At 39.3% G+C, this 27603-nt stretch overlaps 1 long non-coding RNA gene across 1 annotated transcript in view; it reads left to right on the forward strand.

Moving 5' to 3' along the window:
* LOC137342665 (uncharacterized) overlaps positions 1 to 9008 on the forward strand; it is a 78724-nt gene extending 69716 nt beyond the window's left edge. Inside the window, exon 4 of the long non-coding RNA XR_010967317.1 lies at positions 6813 to 9008. This is a non-coding gene — a long non-coding RNA (uncharacterized lncRNA). The remainder of the gene's footprint in view (positions 1 to 6812) is intronic.
* Positions 9009 to 27603: the final 18595 nt, after the last annotated feature.

The following is a 27603-nucleotide window of genomic DNA, read 5'->3' on the forward strand; positions in this document are numbered from 1 at the left end:
GAACACTTAAAATGCTTATATTACATTCTTGTGTGTGCTATTTTAAGCAAACATTAACCTGCAATTAGAAACAAGACAAATATTGGAACTATTGCAATTAAGTAATCATGTTGGATACATTACCCCTTCATCTTTGAATTTTCTTGTATTTACAAACAGCCATTTGTTGTTCTTACCATTCTTCATAACAGAACCCAGCGAAGACCCAAAGTGGCTTCTGTAGTTGCCAGAAGACACAATCAGCTTAGTGTGGGCCTTCAATGCACTCAGTTTAAAACCAAATCTCAAAGCATAAAGGTGAAATGATGTAAAATAGAAACTGTTAAATAATTAATTATAAAAAGTGAGGTAAAGTTGATAATATTTAAAAACCATTTGTCATTTATTTAGGGAACCATAATTTTCAGCCATTCTGAGAGGGAAAATTGAGGTGGCTACAAATATTTATCTTTACAAGGAACTCATTTTGATCAATGATCACATACATGCAATATGGGAAGAGAGTTATTCAGCAACATCATTGGATTACGATATTTTTCATAAGAAATAGGAGCAGGAGTAGGCCATCCGGCCCCTCGAGCCTGCTCCGCCATTCAACAAGATCATAGCTGATCTTCTACCTCAATGCCATTTTCCTGCACCATCCCATATCCCTTGATGCCTTTAATATCTAGAAATCTATCAATCTCTGTTTTGAATGTACTCAATGACTGAGCCTCCACAGCCCTCTGGGGTAGAGAATTCCAAAGATTCACCACCCTCTGAGTGAAGAAATTTCTCCTCATCTCAGTCCTAAATGGCCTACCCCTTATTCTGAGACTATGACCCTTGGTTCTAGACTCCCCAGCCAGGGGAAACATCCTCCTTGCATTTACCTTGTCGAGTCCTGTAAGACTTATATATGTTTCAATGAGATCACCTCTCATTCTTCTAAACTCTAGAGAATACAGGCCTAGTCTACCCAATCTCTCCTCATATGACAATCTGCAGGAACCATTCCAGAATCTATAGAATTTTGGAAGATGACAACCAATGCATCCACTATCTCTATAGCCAACTCTTTCAAAACCCTGGGATGTAGATCATCAGGTCCTTGGGATTTATCGACTTTCAGTCCCATTAATTGCTCGAATACTATTTTTTTTACTAATACTGATCTCCTTCAGTTCCTCATTCTCGCCAGACCCTTGGTTCTCTAGTATTTCTGGGAGGTTTTCTGTGTCTTCTTCTGTGAAGACAGACACAAGTATTTGTTTAATTTCTCTGCCATTTCCTTATTCCCCATTATAAATTCTCCCATCTCTGTAAGTAAGGGACCCACATTTGCCTTCGCCAGTCTTTTCCTTTTTACATACCAATAGAAGCTTTTACAGTCTGTTTTTATGTTTCTTGCTAGTTTACTCTCATATTCTATTTTCCCTTTCTTTATCAATTTCTTGGTCCTCCTTTGCTGAATTCTAAAATGCTCCCAATCCTCAGGCTTACTGCTTTTTCTGGCAACTTTATATGCCTCTTCCTTTGATTTAATACTATCTTTAATTTCTCTTGTTAGCCACGGCTGGACCACTTTTCCTGTTGGGTTTTTGTGCCATAAAGGAATATATATTTGTTGCAAATTATGTATTAATTCTTTAAATGCTTGCCATTGCCTGTCTACCATCATACCTTTTAATGCAGTTCTCCAGTCAGCCATAGCCAACTTGCTCCTCATACCTTTGTAGTTTCCTTTGTCTAGATTTAAAACCCTAGTTTTAGATTGAACTACATCACTTTCAAACTTAATGAAGAATTCTATCATATTATGGTCACTCTTCCCTAAGGGTTCTTTCACAACAAGATTATTAATTCACCTTTTCTCATTGCACAATACTAGATCTAAAATAGCCTGTTGCCTAGTTGGTTCCTCAACATACTGATCTAGAAAACCATCTTGTATACCTTCCAGGAATTCGTCCTCCACAGTATTAGTGCTAATTTGGATTGCCCAATCTATATGTAGATTAAAGTCCCTCATAATTACTGTATTACCCTTGTTACATGCACTTCAAATTTCCTGCTTTATACCGTGCCCTACGTTACCACTACTGTTTGGTGGCCTATAAACAACTCCCACCAATGTTTTCTGCCCCTTACTGCTTCTTAGCTCCACCCAAACTGATTCTACACCTTAATCTTCTGAGCCAAGATCCTTTCTCACTATTGTACTGATCTCATCCTTTATTAACAGCACCACCCCTGTCCATCCTAAATGTTGAATATCCTTGAACATTCAGTTCCCGGCCTTGGTCACCCTTCAGCCACGTCTCTGTAATGGCAATTAGATCATACCCATTTACTTCTATTTTTGCTGTCAATTCATTTACCTTGTTGCGAATGCTGCGTGCATTCAGATAAAGTGCCTTTAATTTTGCCTTTTTAACCTTTTTTCCTATTTTGACCTTATTTGCTGCTGGCTTTTTTTTCAGCTGCCTTCCAATTTCACTTACTACTTTTCTGCCTTCCACTTCCAGCTTTGTTACTCTTCTTTCTGAATCTCCTCTCAGGTTCCCATCCCCCTGCCAAGTTAGTTTAAACCCTCCCCAACAGCACTAGCAAACCTCCCCACAAGGATATTGGTCCCAGTCCTGTTGAGGTGCAACCCATCTGGCTTGTACAGGTCCCACCTCCCCCATTGAATTATATAGTGTATTGTCACTCTTGACTTTGTAAGGATTTTGCTTTATATAATCCCTATGTACTTCAGTGCAGCACTGAGGGAGTGCTGCACTGTCGGAGGCGTCACCTTCAGGATGAGATGTTAAACCGAGGCCCTGTCTGCCTTGATTTTTTGTGTGGATCAGAAGTGATAAACCGTGAATCTGCCTGAAGTCACGAAAAGGCATAAATTTTACAACTTGTGACATACTTCTTCACTCTTTCCAACTCTCTAAACCCCTACAATGGTGACCCATTCTTCTTCCCACACTTTTGTTGTCATCTCTGGGTTTGTCTCGGATTCTTTCTCATTCCTTGGAATTTTCTCCTCGTCGCTCTTTCTCATTTTATTTCCGAATGTCTGGTACTCTGCATGCTTCTCAACACACTTTATATCTGGCTCTCTCTCTCTTTTTCTATATTTCATACTCTCTCCTTTTCCTCCTATCAGTCATGGAGATCTGCAGCCAGACTCATGGCTCCAAACCTGCAATGATCTAATCTCCCTTAGGGAGTGACCATCTAGGTCCAGGATATGGGTCATTTTGTTGCATTGAGGAAGCTGGAGGCAAAGGCAGGCTAGCTCACAGCTTGGGTGGTGGTAGGGGGTGCTCCCACCCCTAATTGCCATCTATCTCTGCTAAAAAGATCATATATGTGAATGTCAGATGAGGAAGGTTCAGATTGGATGTGGCCCCCTCCCCCCTACAATTACCTAGGCCATTGTCAGTCACTGACTTATTGTTGAACACCACATGTGTTCTTCATATAACACATTATACCATGGGGTGATGCAATGTGAATCTTCACCTGCGACTCCCCATACATCGATCAACTCAATTCTGTTACGCTTCTGTGACAAGTTGATTAGTGGAAATCTGGCATTTCCTCACAGGAAGAGAAAATTTTAAAAAAACTATAGGACAAATAGTTCTCAAACTGTTGTATTTCAGTAGGTTTCTTTCATTTGCTACAAGGAAGCTGGGATAACCATATCTGCTAATAGCATTCTCATGCCTTCTTTTGCTAAAAAACAAGAAAAAGAGAGTGCAACACAAAATATCAGCTCAGTCATTATTCTACAGCTGAGCAGGCCATGGGTGGAGGATGAGAGGCACATGGAGCAACAAGACTGCCAAAGGCTAATGGAAGGTGAATTGGCTATGAGTTACCCCCAGCATCATTTATGTAGTATCACTGGTATAAGCTCATGTATGAGGAAAGGTGACTTGTACCTTTAACTGTACCTAGCAAGAGTCAGCCTTTCAGGAGAGGTGGAGAAGAATTGGGAAGGCAAAGTAACATAAAACGGCAGTTTACGAATAAAGGGTAAAGAGAAAGAAGAAGAATAAACCTTTGATAGTCAGCTTTTTAGTTCATTTTATCACTACTGATCCACACAAAAATGTGAAATGTAAATAGGAATGTAGTGATGCATGCTAATATTACAAAATTAGACTTTTATACATTTCTTAATACTATTGAAGGTTAGCAATGGATAAAGGTGAAAATCACCAATCATTGTAAGCAGCTGGGAATGCAGTGTAACAGCAAATGGGTTTAAGTGTTTATGTGTTTTTGAAAAGAGTAACAATTATCATTGTTCCTTCGGTATTTGCTAATGGAGCTTTATCTTAAGTAAAAACCATGAAATAGTTGAATGTTACTATAGTGACAAGCGAAAGAAAATCTCCACTGACCACATTAATCCCCTTCTACATGACTTAAACCCCACCAATGGCACTGCATAAATGGATCAGCAGTACTGAACAGTCAGAAATAAGTAAATTAATTCCCAAAAAATGTGTTCCATCCCTTAATCTAAAACAATGAGAAAATAATCGCTTACATTCAGAATTACTTCTAATATTTGCAGGAAAGCAATAGTTAAAATATACACTGTGCATGAATGGGAAATTTTTGCAAAATAATAATACTGTAAAAAGAACTGTTTATCATACAACATGAGAGAAATTAAAAAAGCAGAAGGCTGTGGAGTAGAGATAATTTTTTGACCAATATATTAACAAAATACCTGTCTGGGTAAAATACTAATGATTGAATCAACTATCATTTATTAGTTTAAACATCTGCATGGTTCATATAATGCAGTTTTGCTGGCCTATAATATGTCTGGTTTAATTTGTACAGGCATTGTAGTTTTTCAAGCATGTTACAGAGTGCTTTGTATGATCATAAATGAAAGATTACATTCATGACAACATTTTAAGTTATGACTTTACAATAAAAATGTGTTGATTATTTCAAGCAGCAACTGGGAAGCACAGAATGAAGAGTGGCAACTGACCTTGCACAATTGATTGAAATTGTGCTGTGAAATATGCATTGGTAGAATATAGCACAGTTGCCAATGCTGCAAATTCTTTGCCATAAACTCCCACTAACATTTTAAGGTTAAAAAGTCCTCATTTCTGGTTTATATACTGCATCCAAGAAAGGACAATGGGATGGAGAAGGCTCAATTTAATGTCTTACTGAATGAACCTTGCCATGTGTACAATCACAGTCCTTTTCCTTGTTGTGCTGTAACCTAGTTAGGCAGCATCAGGGATTTTCTTTGAAACAGTACAGTTGGGAGTAATTTTGTATAAGAAACCCCTGAAGCAGTGTAAATGAGTGGCCCTGAGCAATAGCAAATCATTGATTGCAACAAATCACTTGCCCTACCCACAGTAAAGGACATCCCAAGGTTTAAAAAAGAAATTAAACCAACAAGTAGTGGTTAGGTGACTCCAACCTTGGTTTTTAAAAGATTGTAGGAGAAAGAGAAATCTGAGGAATGTAAGCAGTTCCATAATGTTGGGAAAAGAATCAGTTACATGTAAAATGTCAGATGATTATGGACTCATCTAGATCCCAATATTGAACTGCAACTTTTTACTCTCTGCAAACCACATTTTATTTATTATAATATACACTGATATTTGCCTGTTACCATTAATACTTTGTAATTTTTTTACTATTGGGAACAAATTCTGAAAGCCTATAAGGCTATATTGTTATGCTGCATTAGTGCAGGCTCTCTACTGATGACATTTTCTGACTCACTATTGTGATATGCTAACTTCAGAATAATACGGTCACACACGGTATAATAAAGGAATTAGTCTGTAGATATAAAGTACATTTTTAAAGGAATTAGAAGCAAAGTGTGTCTCTCTCATTGGATACACAGCTTGAAAGAGTGTATTACACCTTAGAAGTTTGAATGACATTATAAGGAGTGATTTTCCAAAACTGCATTCCTGACGGGGATATTTTTAATGGATGGGAATCATAGGGATTGCATGCCCGAATTCCTGCTATACACGCGCGGTGAGCAAAGCTCCACACCAGGAGCGTTATTTTGTAAAATCACCTCCATGAATTATGACAATAAAAGTGATTTATCACTTGAACTGAACTCAGAGATGCATTGTCCTTAAAACACATTTTGGCTTGCCTTCATCTATATAAAACATATACAACTGTAATTCATGGAGTTAATTTTAATTCTGTTTTGGCAGTACTTTCTTTTTGCCAGTAGTAGGCAGTGACAGGCTTGTATGATTAAATCATGTAATTTGAACTGAAGTGCTATTTATCATGTGAGATGAATTGCAGCAATATTGGATTTAATTTCACTCCATATTATGAGAAAATAGTGCACACTATTTATTAAACAGTAATACTACTTAGCTCTATCAATATATGTGATAAACAAGGATCATGGAGACATTGGGCTAGCAAGTGCAACTTCACAATGATCGAGATAAATACTTGAAAGTCACTCAATCTTTAACAATAATATACTTGCTGAGGCCGAAGAGAAATTCTGCATTCTGTACTTGTCCTACTCCCAATCCCCGCACTGACAGCAAGCCATAGAGCCCAGACAACAATCCAGAGGACTATGTGCCAAATTAAACTTTTTGTGATATTGCACAAAGCTTATAGCGATGCGCTCAAAAAATCTGATCATGAACCTCACTGCAACAGATAGCTACAAAACGATATTCAAGTACCAATATCACTCACCAGAAGCAGACTCCTAGATTATCTATTGAGCAATATGTAAGCTTCACTCCCACTCACTCTTTCTCTGCTTTATATTGCAGAACTATGCCTAGTTGTCTTCGTAGACTCAACGGTCAACGTGTCCAATAAATATACAACAGCAATCAACAAAGCCAATAGAATCTTGAACCACATAACCAGTGCAATAGTACACAAGTCAGAAGAAGTTGTGATCAAAATGAAGAAGAATATCTTCTCGAGGGCAGTTAGGGATGGGCAATAAATGCTGGCCTTGCCAGCGAAGCCCACATCCCACGAATGAATAAAAAAAAAGTGCACTGATCAGACTGCACCTTGGCTACTGTGTCCAGTTCTGGTCACCGAGAAACAATGGAGACATTTAAGCACTGGAAACCGTGTAGAGAGGAACCGTAAGACTATTCCTTAATGTAAGGTATCTGAGTTACGAGGGAAGACTGGAGAAACTTGGGATTTTCAGCTTAAAAAAATAGGTGTCTGAGGGGTGATCTAGCAGAGGTATGCAACATTAAATGTTATGGACAGGATTAATCTGGAACACTACTTTAAATTAAACTGTGGGAGTAGGACAAGAGGACATCGGTTCAAACTAGTAAAAGGTAAGTTTAGGACTTATATCAGGAATTTCTTCTTCAGACTGGACATCCAGACTGAGTGGTGGAGGTGAAGACACATTTAAGAAACTATTAGATCCAGCAATGGGGGGAATGCAGGCTTGTTCTGGATGCATTCAGATGGGCCGAAAGGCCTTCCTCCACCATACTTAAATGAGGTATGAATGCATGACTGTGCTGTAAATTAAGAAACAATTGGAGTAATATATACATTATGACCACCTTATTCGAAAGGTGTTCAGTGTTGTTTTTGATTTTTCAGCAGGCATAATGTAGTGTACATCCACTGCAATACCTACAAGCACTATAGTATTCATCTGCAGTAGAAAAGGTGTGAACTACAATCGCAGTCATGAGTAATAACAAATAAAAATATTTTAGCCATGAGAACCTATACTGATTGAAAGATCATGGACAACACAGCCAGATGATCAAGGCCGAGGACACAATAAGCTTCCCTCATGATCGATGTGGCAGTCCCATCAAGCCAAAAGATTGCAGAAAAAAGACTGAGAAGCCAATAAAGTACAAAGATCTACAAATTGAACTTGAAAGGACGTGGCGCCTGAAGATGAGATTGTACCTGTTGCTGGAGCCAGTGAAACCATCAAGGAAGAGATAGAATCAGATGTGGCCACAATACTTGGCAACACTTAGCAACAAATGTAGAAGGAAATCATGTAGAAGCTATTTGATGTAAATACTGTTTGTAATCAGTTTCAAGAGAAATATTTTTTCTTATACCAAAACCCACAGTTTGATTGCTTTGGCACACAAATTCATTTAGCACAATCAGTTCGTAACCACCGTGTGTCGGTAAATTTAACTTTTGCACCTGTACGATGTAAAAATTTAATTTTTTAAAACTTGAGTTTACAATGATAATGCAAGATTTACTGCTCATACTGTACTAGCATGTCATTTTTGTCACTTTTTTTATTTGCAAAGTTTGTAGAACCTGAGGCACGGCTAACATCGTGTACCAGTACATATTTTCAGAAACAGTTTGGCACATCAAATAAAAAAGTACCTTTAGAGAGCTTTTTTCTAGCTACAAGTTACTGTTTAATTCAAGTGGACAGATGCAATAACTGATATATACTATGTCCTAAAAACATATAGACTTCTGAAAGGCCAAATGTCCTTTTCTTGTAATGTCCCTATAATTTATGAATAATTGGGAGTGAGTATTGTGACTGTATTTTACTCTACAGATGACATTAGAAACCATTAGAATGAAACGCAAATGGTTTACTGATGTCATCTAAATCTCCAGTTTATGTTACAACCTTATTCTTGCTCTGCACCATCTTCAATAATATACTCTTAGATTTCCCGTACTGTTGCTCGTGGCAGTCTGGAACTCAGGGTGTGGTTTCTGAAGTTTACACTGCAGCTTAATTGTCACAAAAGTTCACTCATCACTTTAATATGGCAAGTTTACTGAAGCAGTATATCACACTGACTGACATAATAAATATATTACACATCTTACTGATACTGAGAGGTGCAGAGCCCGACAGATGTAATATTTAAAACATTTACTTAAAACTTTGCAAAACTTGCTTAAGATGCAACTCATTTTGTGCTTCCTTCCCTAAAACCTCTGTTACTGCATTATAAAATTTATTTTACTCTACCTTCTATTTGGATTTTCATTATTTGCTTAAAATGCAAGTACTTTGCTTGTTTGTTTATTCTTCCCTCCTTCCTCCCCAATTCCTTCCTTATTTTCATGTTATATACATGATTAAAAAACTAACTCTCCCCATTACTTCTCATGGCAGATTTGTAATGCTTACTAAAGCCATTATTGATTAGAACTATAGTAAGGAAAGTTCTTCTCAATGTCAAGACTCCAATGACCAACACCTGGAACAGGTGGCATCTCTCTCTCACACACACACACACACACCAGCCTTGGTCTGGACCTGTGACTCCAGCCACAATGTCTGAGCTCAGCATTTCCTTCAGTCCTGGTGCAAACATTAATTCACCTCAGTGACACAGAAGGACCTCAACGCAAATACCGTTGCCATAGAATTTTTACTTGTACCAGTTGACCAGTGGATCTCCCATGGCATTACACAGAGAGATTCAAGACCAAGTGTCGTCTTCTGGTGAAGCAGGGAATAACTGGCAAGCAGATGTTAATTTTTATATTTCTGTTATAAATTCCTATGTCCACTTTTACAATGGAAACTGCCTGTGTAAACTTATCACACTGTGATTACAACCTGCTTCCAGTGGGCATTCTGCAGTCCCTGCATAATAAATGTCGACATAAGAATTTATAATGGAGAAAAGTTGCAAAGAAGTGCATGCAGAGGTTGAAACTTATATATTATAGATGGTGGTCAAGTATATATTTAGTAAAGACTTGCAAATTTCAATTTCCTTGTCCCAATATTTGTTTGCTGTGGATGAAATTTTAAAAAATGGTTCCCTCCCTTCTTTATAAGGAAAACTGGCAGCTCATGTACTTAAAAGTCACATAATAAAAATATTTTTCATACAAGCTTCATGGCTTTTGTAAATCAAATCAATTATATACATTATAAATTTACTAATGGATCATGTGCAAGGACAAATCAGACTTAAGCAAAAATACATTTACAGACTAAAATAGTTCTCTGGAGAACAGAAATAGACATCAATCACAGCAAAAGGCAACAAAAGCTGCTATCAGAGCAATCAAAAAGTCATTGGAGAAGAAGATAGTAGATAATTGTGAGAGCAATAGTAAAATCTTTTTTAACGACGTTAGGAGTCAGAGGACCATTGAGGACTGCATAGGGCCGTTGAAGGTTTCCTCAGGGCAGATTCAGTTGGACTGTGAGGATATGACAGTCCAACTGGTTTGAAATGGCTACTTTGCATCAATCTTCACTACAGAAGAAGATGCTTAGTTACGAATAATGCATTGTACAGTTGACTCTAACAATGTAAATCACAAAGTGTTTGTGGATATAGTCCCCAATAGAATAAGAGAGATCGGGATGCTGATCCTGATGGCATTCATCTAAGGGTGCTCAAAGAAATGGGAGCTGCACACAGCAAGCCCCTTGCTCATATATTTAATAGCTCGCTAGGGACTGGGATTGTTCCATGTTGTCCTGGTTAATATTTATCCCTCAATCAACATTGCTAAAAATAAACAGATTATCTGGTCATTATCATATTGCTGTTTGTGGGAGCTTGTTGTGCACAGATTGGCTGCTGTGTTCCTTATATCATAATGGTGACTACACTTCAAAAGTACTTAATTGGCTGTAAAGCGCTCTGAGACGTCCTGAGGTCATGAAAGGTGCTAAATAAATGCAAGGTCTTTCTTTTCCATGCACTGGAGGGAGGACCATGTGATACCAATGTTCAAAAAGGGCAACAAGTCAGAACTGGGAAATTACAGGCCCATTACCTTAACTTCAGTTTATAGGCTAGTTGCTAGAAGGGATCATTAAATATACCATATTTGACTACCTTGACAGAGAAAGGGTTATTAGAAACTCTCAAAATGTCATTTCTGACCAACATATTCAAAAAGATTTTGATGTCACACAATATACTACTTAATAAGTCAGAATCTTGGAATTGGAGGGCACATCTTGGTTTGGATAAGAAATTGGTTGCATTATCCTGCATTAGATAGGTTAGAGAGTACCGGGGGGGGGCATGCAAATAGGTTATGTAAAGATAAAATTAATTTATGTACGAAGAAGTTTTTTTTCCACAGAGGGTCTTCGAACTTTGGACCAAATTACCTGCTCGTGCAGTGAGTGTGGATTCACTGATAAGTTTTCAAAAGGGTCAAATTAGGATAAGTTCCTAATTATGGTTGATATCATAGCATACAAAAGGTAAGTGAGGTATTGGGCAAAGTGGCTCCTAATCACTGTGGTCTCTAGGCTCATAATTGATAACCTTCAGGGTTGGGAGAGGAATTTCCCAGATTTTTTCACCCCCTGAATTAGCCAAGGGCTTTTTCCCTCTACCAGTAGATTACATAGCTGCAAGTAGGTGGGGGAATATTTATGAAGGAAAGGGCGTACATTTATATATCGCATTTCACGACCTCAGGCTGTCCCAAAGTGCTTTACAGCCAATGAAGTACTTTTGAAGTGCAGTCACTGTTGTAATGTAGGGAAAGGCAGCAGCCAATTTGCGCACAGCAAGGTCCCACAAACAACAAGGAGATACATAACCAAATAACCTGTTTTAGTGATGTTGGTTGAGGGATAAATATTGGCCAGGACACCGGGAGAACTGCCTGCTCTTTGTTAAGTTGCACCATGACAGTACGGGACAGGATCGTTGGACCAGATGGTCTTTTCCCGGCCGTCATTAATATATGTTCTTTTGTTCTCCTATTTACTGAGCAGTGTCTTGCCTTAAATAAAATTTGAAAAAGGCTATATTAAATTACAGATATCTAATATTGTAACAGATCATAGAGGAAAAATAGATAAGAATTTATGACAATTACTTATTAATGCCTTTGCTTGGTCAATTCTTAAATTAATAAGGTTTCAACACAAACCATTTTTGAGACCAATGGGGAGGGAGATCAATAAGGAATTTCATGGCATTTCTCCTATAACCCTTTATTAAAGAGATAAAGGTGTCTTTACAACATGCTACTAAATCAATCTCTTTACATTTCAGAAAAATAGCCTCAGGACCTGATTAACAACTGAATCTGGAATTTCAGAGGGATAACTAACAGCTGAAGCTCTATTCAAGGATGCGGTTTTTGTTTTGTTTTTTTCAGTTATATAGCGATTCCTTAAAAGAATGGTATGAAAACATTGACTGCTCTAATAGGGGTTGTTTAGCAAAAGTGTGTTTCCCCCATATATAGTCATCCTGTAATTCACTGATTCACTTCCATTACTTTTTCCCTGCATAATTGCTTTACTGTTGCAAGGTTGCCAGGAGGACATGTGAGAATTTACAGCAATAAAACCATTAAGCAACTCAGGATCTCTGAATGACACAGGGATACATTCGAGGTTGGATGAAGCAGGAAAGAAAGGGTCATTTGTGAAGGGTTCTATTTATAGCCAGATTAATACCTATGTTTAATTACTGATCTCTTTACTAATCAATTACCCCGATTACAGCATTGAAAAGATGCCCTAGTGCAGAAACAAATTTACTTAAAAGAAAAGATGTCTATTCTTTAAGAACACCTGTATTCTCTTTTGAATACGTTTTGTCTTTCCCAAGGTTAAATGATGACTGAGCTCCCTTCACTCCTCCAATCCAACAAAACGCTGTTCACCACAAAGGATTTCAGTTAAACTACAAGGAAACAACACTTTTTGCTAATAATTCAGATATAAGAGTGTGGATGTTCATCTTCCTACTTTAAAAAGTGCTTTTGTGTTTTTTAGCAATAGACATGAAAAGATAGCGTGGTATTATTATTTATTCTAATAAAGATGGGGGTCTACAGAAACAATCACTGTAAAATACCTTAAAATCACAGAATTGAACCTATGGTTTCAGAATATTCTCCAAGCGTTAAATATTTGTTTTTGACAAGACAGAGAAAAGCACAAAAAGCTGTATATTAGGACCACTTCAACAGCCGCGTACACAACTGCACAAGAGGAAAGGGATGAATGCTTCCCCGCAAATTAGGTTAAAAGTGTTAATGAAATCAACTCACTGAAAGTCAGGCAATTGGTGACATAGTGCATGGCTCAATTCTATGATTAAAGGCTAGGTGACATCACTGATCAATTCCAAAATATTCTCAGTTTGCACAACTTTAATGCTCGAGACTTGAGTTTTGATAACTGTGCCCCATCTTTTGATATCTCCCAGCAATCTCAAAGTGTGGATTTAATCTATCAGTCTATCAAATACATTTGTTTCACTGATTCTAAAGTTCTCAAACTGCATTTTCAGCATTTTTAAATACAGTTCATAGGAAAGGACATCTGTGCTTAAAGCAGTTCATGAAATAGTGAACCTGAACCTATTATCACTGGGTCCCAGTTCCTACTGCACTATCGTAAAAGGACCCTGACTAAGAACTGAATTCCAGTCTCAACTCGCATTTGCGTTTCCCGTACAATGTTTAGTATGGCAGTAGATTACTGGGAACCACATATACACACACACACAATATAATTCTCACAACTCCATGGTGCATACTGCACTATGATTTCATCTTGAGGTGTATCATGGAAATCTCCTGTCACGTGCTGTACAAGTTGAAAACTCAAACTGAAATTTTAAATAAAACTAGAAATACACATTATGAATCTCTCAAGATTAACAGCTCCTGACAAATAATAGAAGACAGTTACATTAGTTCACAATTTAAAGTGAGATGGAAATTCTAGTTGCGTAACTAAGGTGATAGTGCCCTCTAGTGCAAAGAAGCTGGTTTTCTAGACGAATCGGAAAAAGCACCTCTCTCAATTTTCATGGGGTCCTGCAGTGCACAAAATTGGCTCTTACATTCGCCAAAGTAATAATAACTTATTCTCATTATTCATTCAACACGCACTTCATTAAAAAGGTACGAATTTTGGAAGTCATATATTCCTACAACAAACACTTATGCTGCAGATTACTATTTCCAAAGTTTACGTCACAAAAGTTTCAATTCAGTGCTAAATCCTCACATTTTTTTCCATAATATACTACACTCTTCCTTTCACGGTCCTAGTCATCCATAAACCATACCTCATTCCCAGCAGAGACAACTGGCAGTCAAGTGCCGTTCTATAACTTGTTAATAGATGGACCGACAGAGCAGCCCAAGGTACATCTTTCAACCATTTCTCCAACTCCCTATAGGGAAATACCAGGTCTCATCTGCACCTTCCCATAATGGCTGGTTGGAGTCAGTAAACTATAGTGTAGGGAATCTGAAACTTAAAATTACATTGTGCTTCTCAAACAGATATGCTGGATATGTAATATAGGTACTAAAATATCAAACAGTGGCTCCAATTTACGAAATTGAGCAAAAACCCCACTACCTGTTCCCTCCTAATGACATTTTTTTGTGATTTTTTGTGTTCATCAGGATGAGCATGTTAATTTTGGGAAATAGAACGCTTTCGTCAGCCACCATCATGCAGCTCAAGGTCAAACGCAGAAAGTTAGATGCAAAGTAAAGTTTTATCTACTCCCCAGCAATATATATTAGCCTCAACCTCAAGAGCTCCAACTACTGCATTAGTGTTATTCTTTACCATTTCTTCCTCCAGGCAAAGTGAAATTGTTAAAGCAGTGCTAATTAGTACCAAATATGGAGTTTATAAATTAGTTCCCAAGGCAATTATTAACAGTTTAGGAGTCAAAAGAAGCTGTTCAGCTTTATTTCTGAAAAGCACTATGACTAGTGTAGGGAGCCTGAATGCACTAAAAAGTCAAACTTGTGGCAACAGTGGGTACAGGAAACTGAACAAAGTACAATGGAATTGGATGGTACAGAGAGTCCAACATGGGCCTTTCACCTCTGGGACCTGGGTTCAAATTCAGATGAAAGTCTCTCTGTATCTCATGAGAGGAAAGACCAATGGAGATATAAAGGGTCCCAAGAAACAACATGTTACAGTGGGATAGTATGATATGGGTCAGCATTTCATCACATTATGGATGCAGGGAGGTGACGGACCACATAGGATGGTATATTATTTGGAGCTGAGAAAGTCAGGAATAAGTAGGCAATAATTCTGAATATTATTTGTTCTGCTGTTATTTTCCTCACTTTCACCAACAGCACTACAGTGAGTTAAGTAGTTTTCATTTTTTCTTGCGAAGCATCACTGCAATATTTGCAAAAAGTCAACAGCCATTTTTGTGAAGTTAACCACAAAGTAATCTTGTACATCCATAATGGGAGAAAACATTTGGAGGGACAAAAATTCTTTCTATATATGGCAAATATTCCAGTTGGCTTACTTGCAACATATTTTGTTAATTTGCAATTTTGCCAATCAACTCATGAGCTAATGAAAGGATTTAATCAAGTGACTGTTTAGTTGCCAAGTGCAGCAAGAAAAAGATCCCCCTTTAAAGCAACTTTGTGGCAAAAAGAAGAGAAACTACAGAGAAATTAAAGCAGATGTGAAATTGAAATGAGTCCTTCTTTGGATATCATCACATTAAATCTAAAGTAAAAATAAAGGTTGTAGTATGGAAATAGTTAGCAGGCGATTACAGTAAAAGCACAGAGAGGTTCATTAGCCCCAAAGGCCTAGTTCTTGTGCTTTATTGCTTTGTACAAATTCTTGACTATTACATTTTTAATGAATTAACTGGTTTACCAACACAAGAATTCAGCTAATAGATTGAACGTAAATAATCCTATTATTGCTGATTGCAGTAATACTATACTGAGAGGACATGGTTGTCCAGAAATTGGGATATAGAGCTTCCAAATATGTTGCAGTACAAAGCTTGTGTAGGTCCAAAAGGACCATTGCTTGATTCCCAGACTGTTGTGAGTTAGCTGATATCCTGGCTACTAGCATTGGGGCCTTCAGGCTGCCTCTGAAAACCCCTGCGGTCTGAAGATTGTCTGGGCGTGGGAGGCTTGCTGCTCCTTTCATCTTTGGGATGCTTTCAGAACCCCTGCAGCAATTGGCGTGCTACACTTGGTTTGGGGGGGGGTCCTGGGGTTGGCAGAACTAAAATAGGCTGCTGGAGTTTGGCAGCATGGGGTGTGCTTTGATTTGGCATCACTGTGGAGGGAAACCTAGGGTTTGGCACTACTGGAGGGGAATAGATGGAAGGCTTGACTCAATGATGTCTGATAGCAGTGAGGGAAGCGACAGGGATGGTCTGACACCACCGGCTGGGGGGTAGGAGGGGGATCCCATGCTTGACAGCACTGATTGGGCGGGGGGAGGATCCCATGAATCCTAGCAGCAATGGTTATTTGACTTTCTAAGGCATCCCTAAATGTTGTCCCCCTCCCTTTGAAAACGCCTCAAAAATTCCATCCTGTCCTTGCTAGCTAACAGCCTACCTTCAAACTCCCTTTCCTCCCCAAGGTCTTGGGACATGTTGTCACCTCCCAGATCTGTGCCCATCTCTCGCACAATTCTGTTTGAATCCCTCCAATCAAGGCCTGCCCTTCCCAATTGATGCAGTAGAGGGGGATCTTCTGCAGTTGGGGCTGAGTCATATTGTTGAAGTACAGGAAGTTTTACTTTGCATCTAACCATGTCACTATACCTGACTCGGGAGTGCTTGGTGCTGGTATCCAAAATGGAAAGTTTTTTTATTCCCCAGCACTGACATAATTTTTCATGATAAAATAGACACTCAAAAAAGTTCTAAAAATGGATTATGTCCTACAACTGTGTAAAGGAAGGTCACTAAAGTACAATTTCAATCATATAATGTTACACAGATGGGAAATCAAGTAACTTTTTCCAGTGGTATCTGACAGAATTATAGGAAATTATTCAGGAGTTCAGTGTTCTGTTTTCATTCTGATTCCTTTTTTTTGTAAAAGGTCAGCCATTACACTTGTGGACTAAATATGAAAGTAAAACATTTAAACAAATGAAGTTGGGGAATTTCTTGCACCAAAAATGTGTACTAAACACACACGATAGCAAAAGTTCCCATGGCTCTTCACACAGCTCATGGAATCTTTTTACAGTCACAAATGTTCAGAATTATTCTGCTGTTCCTCAGCTTCTGGACATTTTGGATGTTTAAATCTGCAACTGTGTCTATGTCCTAGAGCACTTTCCCTACATTCATCATAGAGATTACAAGTGTCTGGTAAGGTTATTATTTTATACTAAAGAAAGATTTCTGACACTTCAGTGTTTAAATCATTACAACACTGACATCAACCCAATCCATTTCCTTTTTCAAAGAGCTGATCAGTTCACTGTCTACTGGCAAGATCGACGCTAGACAAAAATTAAACACATGTTGTATGCTTATAAATCTAAAATATACTAATGCTCCCTGATGGCTCAGTTGTTTAAATGCATTGGCCAGCATGGAATTGAGCCCTAAAAAACAGGAATGTCCTAATTTTGATATATAAAACAATATAAAATGAATTGAAGGATGTGTTTTTTAAGAAAAACTGAATGCACTGAATTTTTAGTCAGTCCCAAACGATGCCAAGTAATTTATTTTATGCAATCTAATGAGGTTTCTTATAATTACTGTTCCACTAGTGCAGGAAACCAAAAAGGGAAGAATTCACTGCATTCCACCCCCATAAAGTAATATATTGTGAAACTGAAATTTAAAAATAAATTGGCTGACAGCAGAAACATCAATCATGGAAACAATAACTCCTTCAGAACTTGCAATTCAAGAATCGCAGAATAGGGGGTTATTTGTTTTTGCATATATATGCTTAATATTCACAAGAAAAATGAAAAGTTTTAAATTTAATTTTCAATGTGAAAAGCAAAAGTAAGGTATTAAATAATTACACCTGTTCACTTTAAATTTTACAAAGCAAATCAAATTGTGCCGAATAGGCTGTTCAAACTAAGACTATGCTACGTACAGGCATGCTCTATTCTTAGATTATTTGTCTTGTAGGCTAACTGAGTAGCACTAAGCCACTATAGATTTTTCAGACACTATTCATATATGATCTCTAATTGAACTGCTACTTACACAATCAATCTGCTCAGTTAAGATCTTCTGCATTAAATGCAATCATTTCCAAGAATTGAGGGACACCCACCAGATAGTCAGAGACTGGACCTGTTTAAAGCAATTGTATTAAGGGAAGAGGAACAGGGATTTTAAGTCAATATCAAGAACTTCTGGCTCAGGCACATCGATGAGCAACGATGATGATCATGGGGATCAGGAATTAGTTATGAAGAAAGATATGGGGAGCTGCGTTTCTTTTCACTATAAAAGAGGAGACATTGAGGTGACCCAGCTAAAGAGAAGGGAGTATAAATGGGTATGGTGGGATCTAAAACTCACAACCCCTCATTTTTCAAAACAAGAGGTGGACTTGCTGACCTAATAGTCTTTTCCTAAAAATTCTTATGTTCTAATTCAGGGCAGACAACAAAAATTTTTATCCGTTCATGGGATGTGGGCGTTGCTGGCAAGGCCAGCATTTATTGCCCTTGAGAAGATGGTGGTGAGCCGCCTTCTTGAACCGCTGCAGTCCGTGTGGTGAAGGTTTCCCCAAAAATGCATATTGCCAGGATGTACTGATTAACGTTCCATCTCTTTTTACAAAGTTTTTACACTTTAAGTAATTTCTCACTTTCCACCACATAAATGAAGAACAACATTTCTGGTGTGAACCTGCCTGTTATAAGAATAGTTTCCAGGCCTCATAATTGGTAACTCCTACGTACAAGATGATGAGTCAGATTTAGAATTGTCTTTTGTGAAGTTTCCTGCATTATATCAAAGCCCAAAGAAAATTACAGTAATCAACTGCAAATTATTTCTTAAACTTACATCACAATCATTCACTGCAGATAGAGAAAAACTGGGCCACTTTAGCCTTGAAGGAAGGTGACTGAGAGCAGACTTTCTAAAGTATTCAAGTTAGAAAGGCAATGGCAAGGATCATATTATCAATCATCATTTGCACAAAAGCCCCAATACTGGTATAAAAATGGATCCTAACCAGAGTAAATGATAACATAGTAGTTATGGTACTGGACTGGCAATCCCGAGGTCATGAGTTCATATCCCACCATAGCACGTTGTGACAGTGAATTCAATAAATCTGGTAATTTGCAGGCTAGCACCAGAAAAATAACCATGAAAGCTTTAAATTATTGTAAAAACCCATTGATGTCCTTCAGGGCAGGGAACCTACCACCCCTACCCGGTCTGGCCTACATGTGATTTGAGTCCCACACCTGGAGTACTATGTACAATTTTGGTCTCCTTACCTAAGAAAGGATATACTTGCCTTAGAGGCGGTGGAAAGAAGGTTCACCAGATTGATTCCTGGGATGAGAGGGTTGTCCTTTGAGGGGAGATTGAGTAGAATGGGCCTATACTCTGGAGTTTAGAAGAATGAAAGGTGATCTCATTGAAACATACAAGATTTTGAGAAAGCTTGTCAGGCTAGATGCTGAGAGGCTGTTTCCTCAGGCTGGAGAGTCTAGAACTAGGGGGCATAGTCTCAGGATAAGGGGTCAGCCATTTAGGACTGAGATGAGGAGAAATTTCTTCACTCAGAGAGTTGTAAATCTTTGGAATTCTTTCCCCCATAGGGTTGTGAATGCTCCTATTCCTTATGTTCTTATGTTCTTAATGCCCTCTGATGTGGCCGAGCAAATCATTTAGTTGTAAACAATCACTACAAAATTCCCACCGGCAGGATAGACCCATCAGAGGTGGGCCACAATGATAAATAATCAGTTGGCAATGCCCCTGGGAGTTCTAAACATCAACTCCAAAGACCATGACGTCTCATGGCTTCAGGTCAAATAAGGTCAAGGAAACCTCCTGATTACTAATTACTACCCACCTCAACTGACAAATAGGAATTCCTCCATGTTGAACATTACTTGGAGGAAGTTCTGAGGGATGCAAGGGCACAAAATGTACTCTGGGTGGGGACTTCAATGTCCACCACGAAGAGTGACTTGATAGTACCATCACCGACTGAGCCCTGAAGGGTACAGCTGCCAGACTGGGCCTGCATCAGGTGGTGAGGCAGCCAACATGAGGAAGTAAACTACTTGATCTCGTCCTCACCAACTTGCCTGTCGCAGATACGATAGCATTAGTAAAACTGACCACTGCACAGTCCTTGTGAAGACAAAGTCTTATCTCCACTGTGAGAACATCCTTCATCATGTAGTGTGGTACTACGAGTGTGCTAAGTGGGGCAGACTAAGGACAGATCTAGCAGCCCAAAATATGGCAGCCATGAGGCATCATGGGCCATCAGCAGCAGCAGAATTATATAAAATCAAGCCAGGAAACCAACCCTGGTTCCATGCAGAATGTAGAAGGGCATGCCAGGAGCAGGACCTTAGAATGAAATGATTAAACCTAGTGAAGCTACTACACAGGACTACCTGCATGCTCAATACCAAAAGCAACAGGCTATAAACAGAGCAAAGTGGCCCCACAACCAATGGATAACAGCAACAATCTTCAGCCCTATCACACGCAGTTGAGAATGGTGGTGCATCGTCACAAGGGCTGCAGTGGTTCAAGGAGAAGGCCCATTTCCACCTTCTCAGGGCAACTAGGGATAGGCAATAAATGTTATCGCACACATCCTGAGAACAAATAACATGAAGTGATTTCAAGGCAACAATCTTACCTCGAGATTTAGGTTATAATATGCTCAAGCTTCCCTCTTATGGTTTATGGCAGTCAACTAGATGACCGTTTTTTATTCACCCTCATCTATTCTCTATTTAAACTTCTAGGTTTCCATCGCACCTAATCAAACACTTCACATTCTGTCCAATATTTAAATATGTTGTGAAATTTCAAGAATTGGGTTATTATTTTGAATTTTATGCCTAGTAAGTCATCTTTAAAGAGACTAGGTGCAAGTTTTGTCCAAAATGGAATTTAAAGGAAGCTATTATAATGAGGTTACATTATAAAAGCTGAAATTAAATTGATCTGTAAACCTATTGCAAACACAGGGAGCAGCTTTGGAGCTGTACTTTATTGGAAATGAATTTGAGATTGCATGCAAGCAAGAGGGTAAGAAAGCACAAGTGGGCACAAGCAAGGAGGTATGAGAGAGAGTGCGTGCGTGACGTGAGCCAGGAGGTCAGAGAGAGGTCAGAGTAACACATTAGTAGTAAGATTACATTTAAATTAATTAGAATATGCAGGATGGGTGAAAATAGTGGATACATGAGCAAAACCTGCATGGCACAATTTATATCACGCTTATAGTACTGAGCATATCTTAACAATGGAAACAAATCATATTCTATGACTCTCCATCATGGATTCAGTTTACACTAAATATTGGGCAAATATGTTAGTTGAAAGTATTTGTTTTGAGTGCAAATTATATGGTTTTGTAGCTTGCAGACCAGTTCCAGTGTCGTCACCAGCATCTTCATGCCATCTGTGCCCAATTATGACATAATTCCCATGAAGTACAAAAAATATTTCATGACCCTCAGCTCTAGTATAATAGAATGAACATTTTTGTGTCTGCATTCACATTCACCACAGCCTATATAATGGCTAAGCACAAATTATGACTGAAGTTGCCCCAGCAACAGATGCAATAGTTCACTGCACACAAACCATACTTATGATATTTTCGAGCCCAGCAATAGGGAAGAACAAAAGACATAGAAACAAAGGCAGATTTATTTCTGATTTTCATTGTGAGCGTACCATATTGTTTTTCAGCTCATTTCAAAGTCAAAGAACAGAGAAGTCATAGTAAAAAAATAATTTAAGTGGACACAAAAATAATTAGAAGCCTCACCATTGAGGATATCTAATTTTGTCTTCATAAAACATTATTTAAAGGAGATCCACCATCAGTTGGTGGATTATAAATCAGTTACAATGAACTACAATTAGCTTTAATCCCATTTTTTTCTAATTCCACTGATATTATCAATTATTGCTATTTAAATTCCAACTGCCGAGGATAACATGAATTGGAGTAGCTGCTACCCTGAGGGTTTGAAATAGCTGCATCAATATCAGCAAAGATAGATTCTTTAGTTTAATTATTATATGTGTCAATCATGGATTGCTATGGTAATAAAGCACATGTCGCAATTTGTATATTTTGCACACAAATTAGATATGATTTTTTTAAAACTTAAGTGGGCAGCAGTCACAAGATAAATACTGATGAGGAAAGCCTATTTTAGTTGATTTGCCCAGAAAGACTCCATAGTAACCTCCCTCCCGATCAATGCACCTCATTATTTTTTTAAATGATTCCAGGGTTTTGTTTCAATTTTTCTGTGCAGAAGTCCATTATATATATATTGGTCACTTTGTGTGAAGAGCTTCCTGACATCAGTCTTAAATTTCCCTTCACTAGTTTGGACCTGTCTTCCGCTCAAGATTTAGCTTTGTGGATCTAACTATTCCATTGTTTAATATCTTATATACCTCTCGAAGGTGATCCCTCATTCTTCTGCTTTCAACTTTCTCCAATCTTTCCTCATACCTCATTCCTTGGATGTTAGGGATCAGCCTTGTGACTCTTCTCTGAACTGCCTCCTGGCTTAAATGTCTCCCTTGTGACTCAGTGACCAGAACTGGTCCTGTGTCCAGGTATGCTCTGACTGGAGCATGATAAATTTTCCGCTTACCATCCTTTAACTTGTACAGTACTGCTTTGGCTATGTAGGTTCAGCATTCTATTTATTTAGTTGATTGTTGCTCCACAGCAATTGAACATTAAGTCTACTAAAACACCTAGATCTCTCAACTTTGTCAGCTACAACAACACCATTTATGCAGTATTTATATCACCCATTTTTTTCTAATGTGCAGTCATTTTCACGTGCCCATGTTAAATTTCATCTCCCATTGTTCCACTTAGGTATTTTGTCCAATTCATTTTGTAGTTCCTGAACTGTCTTTTCAGCATCAACTGAAAACTCCTAGTTTATTGTCATCTGCAAATTTCAACCATTTGCATTAAGTTTCTGAACCTCAGTCACTAATGTAAATTAGAAAAAAATAGAGATCTCAACACTGATCCCTGAGGTAACCCACATTAGTTAGAAGGGATGCACTGGCACCATATAGATTAAATACATGCAAGTTGAAAGTTATTGTCTTTCAATTGCATTGTTCACACTATTGGCTTTTCTTTCCACATCATGAGAAAAATGCATTACAATCCCCCCCACCATCCAGAATATCAATGTTCTCTTCTATCATTTCCAAACAGCATGACCTCTTCATCAGGATGCTCAAAAGCTGATTTTACCATATTTTTCTTTGTTGTTTACTGAAATCTACTATAGCATTCATTCAATGCCACCCCTTATACTCCCAATACATTTTACTGATTATCACCACAAAAGGTAATTTCCATAGGCACACCAATAACCTGAAACATAACCTTATGTATTTAGTATATGGAATATAATGTGCCACAGGATAAACCACTCTCCCTTTTATTGTAAACTTGTGATTGCATAGTACACAAAATTCCACTTTGCTTCTGGTCACTGTAGAACATGTATGTCAGCCATGCAGGACACTTTTTGTAACAGGCTAAAAGTACTAAACAGGTTTATTTAAAAAACAGAATTATTTACCACAGCAAGCAGCATAGGTGAGATATTGAACAGATATAAATATAATACTAGGTATCTGGAGACAGATTTCAAGGGGTTAATCAAAATAACAGCTGAGAGGGAGCGGATCGGAGCAGAGGGAGCTGCGACGGAGTTCGAAGTGACGTCAGGAATCAGAAAGGGACGCGACACAGGGGAGGCACCTGATTGGTGAGTAGGTTCAGGTGAGTATTTCTACTGATCGACAGTAACGAAAGTAAAAAGAAAGGTAAGTTCTGCAGGTCTTAGAGCAAGTAGCGTTTTTTTAGTGAATCAAGGTCCCTAGTGAAGTTAACATTCTCTAAATTAAGAATAATTTAAAGGAGTAAACTCCTTAAAGGGAGTGGTAAGTAGTTTTTCTTTCCTTTTTTTTCTCTTGACATTGTAGTTGTTGTTAAGCTAACTTAAGGGTTAAGTCATGGCAGGAGATCCCAGACCCGTGTCATGTTCCTCTTGTGGGATGTGGGAATTCAGGGATCCTTCCTGTGTCCCTGATTCCTTCACCTGCGGGAAGTGTGTCCAGCTGCAGCTACTGTTTGACCGCTTGACGGCTCTGGAGCTGCGGATGGACTCACTTTGGGGCATCCGCGATGCTGAGGAAGTCGTGGATAGCACGTTCAGTGAGTTGGTCACACTACAGATAAAAATTACTGAGGGAGATAGTGAATGGGTGACCAACAGACAGAGGAAGAGTAGGAAGGCAGTGCTGGGGTCCCCTGCGGTCATCTCCCTCCAAAACAGGTATACCGTTTTGGATACTGTTGGGGGAGATGGCTCACCAGGGGAAGGTGGCAGTGGCCAGGTTCATGGCACCGTGGCTGGCTCTGCTGCACAGGAGGGCAGGAAAAAGAGTGGCAGAGCTATAGTGATAGGGGACTCGATTGTAAGGGGAATAGACAGGCGTTTCTGCGGACGCAACCGAGACTCCAGGATGGTATGTTGCCTCCCTGGTGCAAGGGTCAGGGATGTCTCGGAGCGGCTGCAGGACATTCTGGAGGGAGAGGGTGAACAGCCAGTTGTCGTGGTGCATATAGGCACCAACGATATAGGTAAAAAACAGGATGAGGTCCTACAAGCTGAATTTAGGGAGTTAGGAGTTAAACTAAAGAGTAGGACCTCAAAGGTAGTAATCTCAGGATTGCTACCAGTGCCACGGGCTAGTCAGAGTAGGAATGACAGGATAGCTAGGATGAATACGTGGCTTGAGAAATGGTGCAAGAGGGAGGGATTCAAATTCCTGGGCCATTGGAACCGGTTCTGGGGGAGGTGGGACCAGTACAAATTGGACGGTCTGCATCTGGGCAGGACTGGAACCAATGTCCTAGGGGGAGTGTTTGCTAGTGCTGTCGGGGAGGGTTTAAACTAATGTGGCAGGGGGATGGGAACCGATGCAGGAAGTCAGTGGGAAGTAAAGTGGTGACAGAAACAAAAGGCAGTAAGGGAGAGTGTACAAAACATGACCGGACAGATGGTCTGAGAAAGCAGGGCAAAGACCAAGGGAAGTCCAGATTAAACTGCATTTATTTCAATGCAAGAAGTCTGATGGGCAAGGCAGATGAACTCAGGGCATGGATGGGTACATGGGACTGGGATATTATAGCTATTACTGAAACATGGCTAAGGGAAGGGCAAGACTGGCAGCTCAATGTTCCAGGGTACAGATGCTATAGGAAAGATAGAGCAGGAGGTAAGAGAGGAGGAGGAGTTGCGTTCTTGATTAGGGAGAACATCACGGCAGTAGTGAGAGGGGATATATCCGAGGGTTTGCCCACCGAGTCCATATGGGTAGAACTGAAAAATAAGAAGGGAGAGATCACTTTGATAGGATTGTACTACAGACCCCCAAATAGTCAACGGGAAATTGAGGAGCAAATATGTAAGGAGATTACAGACAGCTGCAAGAAAAATAGGGTGGTAATAGTAGGGGACTTTAACTTTCCCAACATTGACTGGGACAGCCATAGCATTAGGGGCTTGGATGGAGAGAAATTTGTTGAGTGTATTCAGGAGGAATTTCTCATTCAGTATGTGGGTGGCCCGACTAGGGAGGGGGCAAAACTTGACCTCCTCTTGGGAAATAAGGAAGGGCAGGTGACAGAAGTGTTAGTGAGGGATCACTTTGGGACCAGTGATCATAATTCCATTAGTTTTAAGATAGCTATGGAGAATGATAGATCTGGCCCAAAAATTAAAATTCTAAATTGGGGAAAGGCCAATTTTGATGGTATTAGACAGGAACTTTCAGAAGTTGATTGGGAGAGTCTGTTGGCAGGCAAAGGGACGTCTGGTAAGTGGGAGGCTTTCAAAAGTGTGTTAACCAGGGTTCAGGGTAAGCACATTCCTTATAAAGTGAAGGGAAAGGCTGGTAGAAGTAGGGTACCTTGGATGACTCGGGAGATTGAGGCCCTAGTCAAAAAGAAGAAGGAGGCATATGACATGCATAGGCAGCTGGGATCAAGTGGATCCCTTGAAGAATATAGAGATTGCCGGAGTAGAGTTAAGAGAGAAATCAGGAGGGCAAAAAGGGGACATGAGATTGCTTTGGCAGATAAGGCAAAGGAGAATCCAAAGAGCTTCTACAAATACATAAAGGGCAAAAGAGTAACTAGGGAGAGAGTAGGGCCTCTTAAGGATCAACAAGGTCATCTATGTGCGGAACCACAAGAGATGGGTGAGATCCTGAATGAATATTTCACATCGATATTTACGGTTGAGAAAGGCATGGATGTTAGGGAACTTGGGGAAATAAATAGTGATGTCTTGAGGAGTGTACATATTACAGAGAGGGAGGTGCTGGAAGTCTTAACGCGCATCAAGGTAGATAAATCTCCGGGACCTGATGAAATGTATCCCAGGACGTTATGGGAGGTTACGGAGGAAATTGCGGGTGCCCTAGCAGAGATATTTGAATCATCGACAGCTACAGGTGAGGTGCCTGAAGATTGGAGGGTAGCAAATGTTTTGCCTTTGTTTAAGAAGGGCGGCAGGGAAAAGCCTGGGAACTACAGACCGGTGAGCCTGACATCTGTAGTGGGTAAGTTGTTAGAGGGTATTCTGAGAGACAGGATCTACAGGCATTTGGAGAGGCAGGGACTGATTAGGAACAGTCAGCATGGTTTTGTGAGAGGAAAATCATGTCTCACGAATTTGATTGAGTTTTTTGAAGGGGTAACCAAGAAGACAGATGAGGGCTGTGCAGTAGACGTGGTCTACATGGACTTCAGCAAAGCCTTTGACAAGGTACCGCATGGTAGGTTGTTACATAAGGTTAAATCTCATGGGATCCAAGGTGAGGTAGCCAATTGGATACAAAATTGGCTTGACAACAGAAGACAGAGGGTGGTTGTAGAGGGTTGTTTTTCAAACTGGAGGCCTGTGTCCAGCGGTGTGCCTCAGGGATCGGTGCTGGGTCCGCTGATATTTGTTATTTATATTAATGATTTGGATGAGAATTTAGGAGGCATGGTTAGTAAGTTTGCAGATGACACCAAGATTGGTGGCATTGTGGACAGTGAAGAAGGTTATCTAGGATTGCAACGGGATCTTGATAAATTGGGCCAGTGGGCCGATGAATGGCAGATGGAGTTTAATTTAGATAAATGTGAGGTGATGCATTTTGGTAGATCAAATCGGGCCAGGACCTACTCCATTAATGGTAGGGCGTTGGGGAGAGTTATGGAACAAAGAGATCTAGGAGTACAGGTTCATAGCTCCTTGAAAGTGGAGTCACAGGTGGATAGGGTGGTGAAGAAGGCATTCGGCATGCTTGGTTTCATTGGTCAGAACATTGAATACAGGAGTTGGGATGTCTTGTTGAAGTTGTACAGGACATTGGTAAGGCCACACTTGGAATACTGTGTACAGTTCTGGTCACCCTATTATAGAAAGGATATTATTAAACTAGAAAGAGTGCAGAAAAGATTTACTCGGATGCTACCGGGACTTGATGGTTTGACTTATAGGGAGAGGTTGGATAGACTGAGACTTTTTTCCCTGGA

This window comes from Heptranchias perlo, chromosome 26 (genome assembly GCF_035084215.1).
Source record: "Heptranchias perlo isolate sHepPer1 chromosome 26, sHepPer1.hap1, whole genome shotgun sequence".
Taxonomy (NCBI): Eukaryota; Metazoa; Chordata; class Chondrichthyes; order Hexanchiformes; family Hexanchidae; genus Heptranchias; species Heptranchias perlo.